The following is a 9,747-nucleotide window of genomic DNA, read 5'->3' on the forward strand; positions in this document are numbered from 1 at the left end:
TTCCAGGATCTAGCCCATTCAAAGGCTTCCTCATATTACTCCCTGGAAGACAGAGAAGAAAAAGCCAAGTCATTTTTAATGGAAGAGGCCATACATGTTGGCAAAGCTTCTCTAACTCAGCTGAAATATCACTCCAAGGCATGGTTGGCAGCAGACAATATCAATGAGTAGGTTTGATGAAAAAAAAAATACATTGGGCAAACAAATGGATGGATTGATAAGTCAAGTATTGCCATGTCCTGTTGCCTTCTAAACTGAACTTTGGTCCAGTGTATGTATGTAACCTGAACTATAATAGTTAATTATCCCTGAGAAAATTTGAGTTACTAGCTCTTAGGCTTTTCCAAACTTATAATAATATGATAATTGACTTGGGACAATTTGTCTTCCAGAAATTTTAAAATCTACATTAAACTGTAACTGCTACTGTCTGTGATTGCTCCTAGCACATTATTGAATATGATTTCAAATCACTTTAAGACCTTTATTTTTATTTTTCAACTTGGACTGGCAGCATTAATGCATTAATCACAGTTAATTCAGGTTTATATTTAGTGCATTTATTGTTTTAATCACAGTTAATTGCATACTTTATAAGCTTTTTCAGCAGACCTTGGTTAAGCCACTACATGTCCCTATTGCTATATATTTGAAAAACAAGACTGTCACTGCTATCAGTGCACTTTTACTTTGAAAAAATCTCACAGACAGCTCAGAGGACAAGTCAAAAGTCACCTGTACCTTGTGTTACCAATCATTTAACTTATTTACCATTCCCTTATTTCCTTTTCAATCCATGACAAGTTCCTTTCTCTGTGGTTAAGTTCATGTCGTGATCTTTTATATACTCAGAGTTCCTTATTTTCTTTCAAAATAAAAGCAGCCCTGTATGAGACGGGAAGTCATTTACCCTCAGTTTGAGAAAAAAAAAGAAACAAAAATTGTTAAGTGCAAAATAGTGAAACTTTAATAGGAGGAGATTAATTGAAATTAACTACAGAATTCTTTAGATCAACTGTGAGTGAAAATTTTAACAGTTTGGCAGCCCTGATATCTTCACCTAACCTTATCATCTTGTCACATAGCTTTGCATTGGTGGACCTAGAGGGGGGTAGGAGAGGTGATAGTCCCCTTTGTCACACTAATGTTTGATGAAAAACAGGGAAAGTGCCCTTTTCGATGCCATTACGGTAGATTAACTATAATGAGATGTCCTCTTGGGTATTGCAAGTAGACCAAGTTGCCCCCCCCTTGGTGCGCACTAAATGGACAAAATTTGACAAAATCCTCAATATAATGCTCTCTAAATTGAAAAAATGAAACACAGTACTTTCTTTGATGCCATTTAAATTATGAAAATTAGACACTGTGTCTTCTCTGATGTCCTCTAAATGGACAAAATTCCACTATCTTCAGCACATGTCCAGTAGCAGAGAAAATGCAGTAAAGTTTCATAAGCTCCTTCAGTTCATTTCTACTGACATTCCCGATTGTAAAAAAAAAAAAAAAAAAAAAAAAAGATTAATTAGTAGATAATTCCTCACCTGTTTAACTACAGTGACATTGTCATTTTTATCACATAACAAAAAAGTGTTTAATCTTAACCAGTTTCTGTGCCCCACCACACACAGCAGGAGCCCTTTTTTTTAGTCATTTTGGCACCTGACCCCAAGCATCTTGAATTCACCACTGTGGCTTTGTCTCACATTTCATCGAGGAGAAATCTATTTATAGGTTGAAGAATTAACTGTTAACCTATCCATTGTAATTTATACCCAACACCTTCCAAAAACAGTTCAAACTCTTTTATTTGGTGTCCTAACATATCTTTTTCTTGAATTTCTTCATGCATATTTCATAACCCTGAGATTTATTCCCTCCACATTAAGATCAAGAGACTAGTTTAAGAGCCAGTGCAGACAGTATTTAGGTGCAAAACCTTACTTTTGTACATGTCCAGTGTAAATCTATAAATACCAATCAGTGAAAAGGCTAGCCTTCTTGACATTGTGCTGAGAACCTGCAGTGACATCTCTCCTTTAAGTGAAGCTAAGACATTAGTGAAAGCTCATTAGGAAGCTATTTAATCCCTGAGAAGATATACTTAGATAAGCCTTGGGCCCTGCACACTGATGCCACTGCACAAAGTCAAAAAGTAGACACCAACCCAAATAAGAAGTGAATTAAAGAAACAAACATGAAAAAAAAGATAAAGCATCATCATTAATTTCAGTGCTTTACAAGGTTTATCTGCAGTCTTGAAACATGTTACCAGTCCTTAGCAATTTTAATCTTTTTGAAACCTGCTATAAAACAACACATCTTAATGGTTCGAATGCAAATTGTTCTCATTGCAATTCAAAAAACACAACTGTCTTGAGAAATCAAAAGTTAACAGAACTATACTAGGATGTTAAAGACACACTATGGCTACACAAAAAGCACACTAATAAATTGAGATCCTCATACCACACTTGGAAATCTCCCCCTCAGCAGGAAGGACTCCAGCAGGCAACAGGTCCAGAGTCTCGGAGCGAATATTCCAGTAAATTGAATCCACAATAGGAAGGGTCCGGCAGACTAAAGGTCCCAACAGTAAATCCTCAGTGAGATTTTCCTCCCTCAGCCAAAGTGGAGATCCAAGACAGCAGGACAGGAGCCGAGAACAGAGGGCTCCTCCCTCTTCCCCAAGCCTCCTCCCCCTTTTGACACTGTATGCCTCCTTGTCTCAAAGTTTCATCCCCTCCACCTTTCCCCTCCTTGTCTTCTCTTTTTATGTCCAAGAATAAGGATCAGCACTGTCTATCTCTGGTCAGCGTCCTTCCCTGATGACCCTTCTCCCACCACCTTCACTCCTGATTCCCCTCCCCCATGAACTTATATTATTTCTCTGGTCCTTACACAAGGAGCTTACAGGTTGATGGGCTGACACCTGCTGTGCCATCAGATCATAGTGCTGCCCTTAAAGCTCTTGAAAAGTATCCCTATTACACTGTGATGTAACATACAGTAGCACAGGTTAGAGCATAGTCTGCATGATTTTTGCAGTAATAAAGAACTTGGAACATAATATGCAAAAGCAGATAACAGAAACTGCAGAAAAATACACTTTTTGAAAATCTTCTTTTGTCTTGCACGTTTTCATTCTGACAAATTTGGTCCAATTGCGGGTAATTTTACTCAGACTTTTTTTCTAATTATTTGCAATTCTTATTTAATCCTCAGAAATTAAATTGGGGTTTAGATGCAAAGTTTTCTCTAAACATACCACTTCTTTGTGATTCTTCAAACTTTTGTGCAGTTAAAAATACTAAATTGACTCAAAACAGAGAAACTGAGGTAAAATTTGTGAAAGTTTGTTTTACATGTTTTAATCATCAGCACAGTTGTTGGGATTAGCTTCAAAAAGTCTTTAACTTTGCACATGTCTGTGATTGGCTTTGGTGCAACAGCTGCTCCAGAGAGGCAATCCTGCATCAGTTCTGTGAAGCACAGAAAAAAAACACATCTGATACATGCAAATGTGGCTCTTGTCCAGAGGAAGGATATGAGCCAAAGATGAACAAACTTGTATATTAGACAAAGATAACCCATGTAGTTCTTTTTATCATGATTTTATTTACCCTCGTGTGCTCATATTTGGGCACAACCTCAACTTTATGAAATAAAAAATATTTTCTCAATCTAGGATACTGTATCAAAAATCACAATTCAAAGAAATGCTATTGAAAGAAATGTATATCCAGTGGTGGAAAAGTATTCAACTCCAGTACTTGAGTCAAAGTATACTCGTGGTCAAATCTTACTCAAGTACAAGTAAAAGTTGCTCGGGGAAATTTTACTCAAGTTAAAGTACTAAAGTACTTACTTTCAAAAGTACTTAAGTATTCAAAAGTACAAAGTACATTTTCTAATATCAGTACATTGCTGTATTGTTTTCTCAGTGCTTTTACAGAACCATGTAACTCTCTGAAACCACCTAATGATGTACTGACTTACATGTAGAACCACTCTGCTACAAAAAGTCTATAAACACACCTGTAAAAATTTCACCATAAAAATGCAATCAAAAACAATCAGGACAACTACTGTCATTTAATTTTTGATGATATGAATCATTCCTCATTTCTGAAATCTCAAACATCGAGTTGAGATATGGCCATTGGTGCGCTGGTTTTTCAGCTTGAGTTTCTCCTGCCATTTCCATTGCCGAGTTTTGTTTGACTGAAGGCAGGAGAGCTTGCTACACAGAGCGAGGATGACGTAGCCTATTTCCAAAATCCATCCCAGGTTTGAGCGGTGACCGTGATTGGTTCCCTTCTGTGAGGAGCACAGCGTGTGGCCAATTGCATTTTAGAAAAGAAAAACACCAACATCTGACTACAAAGCTATGCTGAACCTAAAAGGAAAGAGTAACGACAAGCTTCCTAGAAATGGAGTGGAGTTGAAAGTACAATATTTGTCTTTGAAATGTAGTGGAGTGAAAGTCATAAGTTTCAAAAAAACAAATACTCAAGTAAAGTACAAATACTGAAAAAATGTACTTAAACACAGTACTCAAGTAAATGTACTCCATTACTGTCCACCACTGTGTACATCAAAACATGTTTAAGTTCTCATACAAGAGTTACAAACTGTCCCCTTCCTAAAATAGTGGCTTAAGTCATATTTTCAATTATTTTTTAGGAGACAGAAAAAAACGGAATCAAATCTAGAGTATAATATTTAATAACCATTCCACACAAAAAAAGGGTAATGACAACGGATGACTACTGACAGTCAGCTATTTAACGTAAGTGGATTAGATCACTTAGGCCAATTTATGAACATGCCTTTGTGACTTTGACAATTTTGAACCTGACTTAATGCCAAATGACTTCTGGAATAAATGACTTAGGCAAAACATTGTATTTCTTTTTACCCCATTACTGTGACAGATGATGAGGAAGGGTAAGCCACAAACATTTGAAAATGTTAGTGGAGCACACAGAGACTCAGGAGACAGAGATATGTTGCTCCATCTTTTTAACAGTGGTCTCATTGTCGTTAGCATTGGATGGGGTCCGATCAGTGTCAGAATAATCAACCAAAAAGGAGAACATTTTAACCCTTTGAGGCCTATCTGGTGCCAAATCATACTGGTGTGTTCTGTGCTTTCCGTCATCGTGGGATCCTGCTATCTACAGCTGAGAGGCAGAAGAGCTCCAGATGCATTGAGATGTATTGTGTCGTGATGGATTTACCCACAGAGGTGAAATATCAGGGATTTTGACTGCCTGACGAAAACATTTGTTCACATTCGTAGTTTAGTTTACCTCTCCTTGATGGAAACTAAACTTTATTTAAGTCAACCCTAGAGTGGCGAGTGGTTGTATACAAGGCCTGCTAGTGGACTGATTAGCTCAGATGTGCCAGTTTTCCCACTTGTGACTTTCAGTGCTTTCAGAGGACACATAGATGATATTCTTCATCAGTATGCATTGCCTTACTATGAGGTTGACTCTCTGTATTGTTCTGCTGGAGGACCTGCCAAAGATCTTCAACAGCAACTGCAGCTCTGTCATTTTGTAAAATAATTAACAGATGTATGTAATGTAGACTGATGTGGACTCTAGTAACGTGTTTAAGTACTGAGTACTGAGGAGTTGTACGGTAAAATGATCATTCCTTATTGGCAGGAACAAGACAATAGATCTCCAACCAGGTTGTTCAGGTTAAGTCAGATCGCTGTAATTCAGTAAAGTAAAATGAAAAACGTGACATCTTAGTGTTAATTTAAGTCATATAGAGTTCAGTTTAAGTAAACTTTAAAATACATACTTTTTTTTTCTTTTGCCTGGGTAGATCTATAAACCAGAACTTTTACTTTTAATAAAGTAAGTTTTAAGCAAAGTAACAGCACTTTTTCTTGAGTACAGTGGTTTGTGTACTTCACCTCTGCTCAATCCAGAACCCCATATTTTACTTTTTATGTTATTTTAAAAATGAATAATTCCAAATGTAAACCATAACACTATCTTCATACCCTTTTCAAGTTATATACATTAAAAAAAAAAAAAAAAAAAAAAAAAAATCAGACCTTTTCTGCATGTTTTTAGGCAGACAAAGCAGTGGTGTGCAGGGGGCCGGGGGGCTGGTCGTCCCCCCTGTGGCCCAATTGCTGAAAAATGCGCCCTAAAGTTCCCTCTTTGGAGCCAAAACACACGCTAAAGTGCCCTCTTGGGAGCCAAAATGCATGCTAAAGTGCCCTCTTGGGAGCCAAAATATGTGTTGAAGTGCCCTCTTGGGAGCCATAACACACGCTAAAGTGCCCTCTTTGGAGCCCAAAACACATGCTCAAGTGCCCTCAAGAGCCAAAACCCGTGCTAAAGTGCCCTCGAGAGCCAAAACACATGCTAAAGTGCCCTCTTTGGAGCCATAACACACGCTAAAGTGCCCTCTTTGGAGCCCAAAACACATGCTCAAGTGCCCTCAAGAGCCCTCAAGAGCCAAAACTCGTGCTAAAGTGCCCTCGAGAGCCAAAACGCATGCTAAAGTGCCCTCCTGCTTGGCAAAACACACTATTTTGCCCTCCGGTGGAAAAAACACACTAAATTGCCCTTCTGGCTGGTTAACATGATAAACTGCTTACTTGGGTGGCAAAAAGGCATGTTTAAGTACCCTCCTCATTGGCAAAACACACTAAACTCCAGAAGACCATTAGGACCAAGAAATACTATGAAACATTACTGTTGCAATGACTTGTATGCTGGGCCCTTTTTTTAACTATATTGAACTGGAACTATATCTCTCAGAACCAGTTTGGATTATCTGGTGCTAATATGGTGTTAAAATGCACTACAATACAGGAAATGGCATCTACTTAATTGAAAATGTTCTGCGGAAAGACCCCCAGACCCCCAGACCCCCTAGGGATTTATTTATTTATTTCTGTGTGTTCTTCACAGTCCAACGTTGAATCTACACATTTCTTGTGGATGCTGATCCTAACTACAAACTAGCTTGAGTAGTCTGTCTAGTTAGTCTGTTTTAAGGCGATATAATGTGCCATTTGTATGATATATAAAATGGCTAAAGTGCCCTAGAAAACACACGAAACTTAGTGCCCTCTTCAGCAGCGAGAACGCGCTGTATTTGCCCTTTTTTTTCTTTTTCGCCCGTGCCCTTGAAAAGTCTGTGTACACCACTGAGACGAAGTGAAATTTATTTATCTTTAATACAGTGTTTTTATGGCTGTAGAATGATGGGCACACTTTGAGAACAATTACACCTAATATAAATGATGTTGACTGTAATGGATGCTTTTTAAAGATGGAACTGCATCATTATTGCCCAAAGATGTGTACTTTTGTTGGTATTTCAAATCTATATCTGTATTTAAGATTGCTTGAAACCACTGCATATAACTTAATTACTGAGGAAGCAGACCTCCAAGACCTTCCTAATTTTGGGCTAAGCCCCTGACGTCAAACGCTTCTGGCTCCGCCCCTGGCTGAAGTTTAATATAATTTTTACAGGTATACGGACACCAATGTGGCTTTCTTTGCATTCTAGGACTATGAAGATTCCCAAGCAGTTCAAATCAAAAATACAAAGTTGCATGAATGAGTCCAAATAAGGTAAATGCAAATAATAATAATAATAATAATAATAATAATAATAATAATAATAATAATTACACACATAGGCATTTTTTTCTTTTCATTTTTTAACTGTCCCACTGAACAACAATTTAGGAATAAATATACAGGGACTGCATTTAAACAGAATTAGTGATAAGCAGATAGCAAAAATATTAGGAATTTTTTTTCCTTTTTTTTTCTCTGATAATTTTGCAGCGGCTTCCATGTAGTGTTAGAGGCATGCACATATTTTGGAATCTTAATATTTTATAAGCCCCTAATGTTTTTGTTCTTGTTCTATGTTATTTTTTTGCACCAAACACCAAGTCCAGTTCCTTGGTTGTGAAAATGTACTTGCTAATAAAACTCGATTCTGACCATAACTAAGTCAAGTGAGGTCTTTAGATGTTGTTCCAGGTTCTTTTGTTACCTTCTGGATGAGTCACTGATACGCTCTTGGAGTTATTTTGGTAGGCCAGCCATACATGGGAAGGTTCCCCACTGCTCCAAGTTTTCTCCATTTGTGGATAATGGCTCTCATTGTGGTTTGCTGGAGACTAGATGCCAATGACTTTGTTTCTCACCTGATCTTGACTATCTTTAGAGCATGATGTGTTGCTTTTTGAGATATTTTGGCCTACTCCACTTTGTCAGACAGGTTCTATTTAAGTTATTTCTGATTCAACCAGTCTGGAAATAATCAGGCCTGGGTGTGGTTAGTAAGATTGAGCTCAGCTTCCCAAAAAATGTGGTCAATCATAGTTAATTCATTTAAGTGTGACAAATTTGCAAACCAAAAAAAAAAAAAAAAAGAAAAAGAAAAAAGAAAGGGGCAAATACTGTTTCACTGCAGCGTATGTGTCGTGTGTTTTTGCAATTATTCCCTTCGGATCAGATTTGGATTCAGTTGTCTGTCTGCTACAATACCTATTTGCTGCTTTTGCAAGTCAGGTGAGGCTTTGAGAACTGTAAGCTTAAGTATCCACCTGAAGGTGCAAATGGTGTGACCATACTGTGACGTAGCACTACCTCCTGCAGGAGAGAGAGAGAGAGACCAAGAGTGAAATGGTTAGACAAGAGCAAAGTTAGAAAACTAGACTAAGAGGATCTCATACTGGCTGTTCATCAGAACAATAATTAAGTAGACACCATAGTGGAAAAACCATCTAAAGTTGAGGTTTTTGTGAGTACAAGCCATGTAACCCAGCTGGGATTAAATTGAACCAGACCTACACATTGTTTCTCACCTCCCACTGCTCTTATCCAATTAAACAGGAGCATACTTAATGGAGTGGGTTGCTAACTTTCCCTTGCAGCAAACTGTTGTCCTGGGCACAGTCTATTTCTCTGCTAGTCAAGACCACATTTCAACTCCTCCCTACTATCTAAGCAGGAGCTGACTTAGTCAAATATTCTATACAGAGCTATGAAACGTTTCATTTTTCCCACTGCCATCTGTTCACACTGATTCTGGACTAGATGCAACCACTATGCATAAAGGAAACACAATATGTTTGCTTTATGCATAGTGGTTGCACCCATAGTAAAATGTGCAACACAAAGCAACCTCAAAAGGTTTGTATCTGTTTTTAAATAGAATACATTGCGCAGTATTTCCATATCAGAGTCCTGTAAGACAGTGCTGCAGCAAAGATGACACTCAGCAAGGTGAAGAGGTGTTAGACTTATAACCAGTAAGGCTTCTGTATTTGGGCCATAGCTGCTATATTAGGGGCTTTGTAAGGTCCTGAAAAGGCTAAACTCATTATGCAACCAACCAAGCTAACCTAAACCTCCTTCAAGGCAGGCCAAGGTACATTGCATGCAAAACTTGAAATAAAAATAAGTCTCCTGACACGCAGAAGAACCCTCACCATAGTGTTGGTATGTTATTCAAATCAAGTCTACGGCACTATTAAAGCATTAATGAGATCCTGTACGAGTAGACTTTGACACAGCTAAAATCAATGTCAAAAGCTGTAGACTTCTGACAAATTAATGCAAACACTGGCAAAACAATGGCCAAGAGAACAATTCATGCAAACCTTGATAGTGCATTGCACAGTCTATTTTATCATTGTATGTTTACACAGCAAGGTAAGAGGTAGCTTTTCACAGGTTAGGC

Source organism: Cheilinus undulatus, linkage group 4, assembly GCF_018320785.1.
Source record: "Cheilinus undulatus linkage group 4, ASM1832078v1, whole genome shotgun sequence".
In the NCBI taxonomy this organism is placed as follows: domain Eukaryota; kingdom Metazoa; phylum Chordata; class Actinopteri; order Labriformes; family Labridae; genus Cheilinus; species Cheilinus undulatus.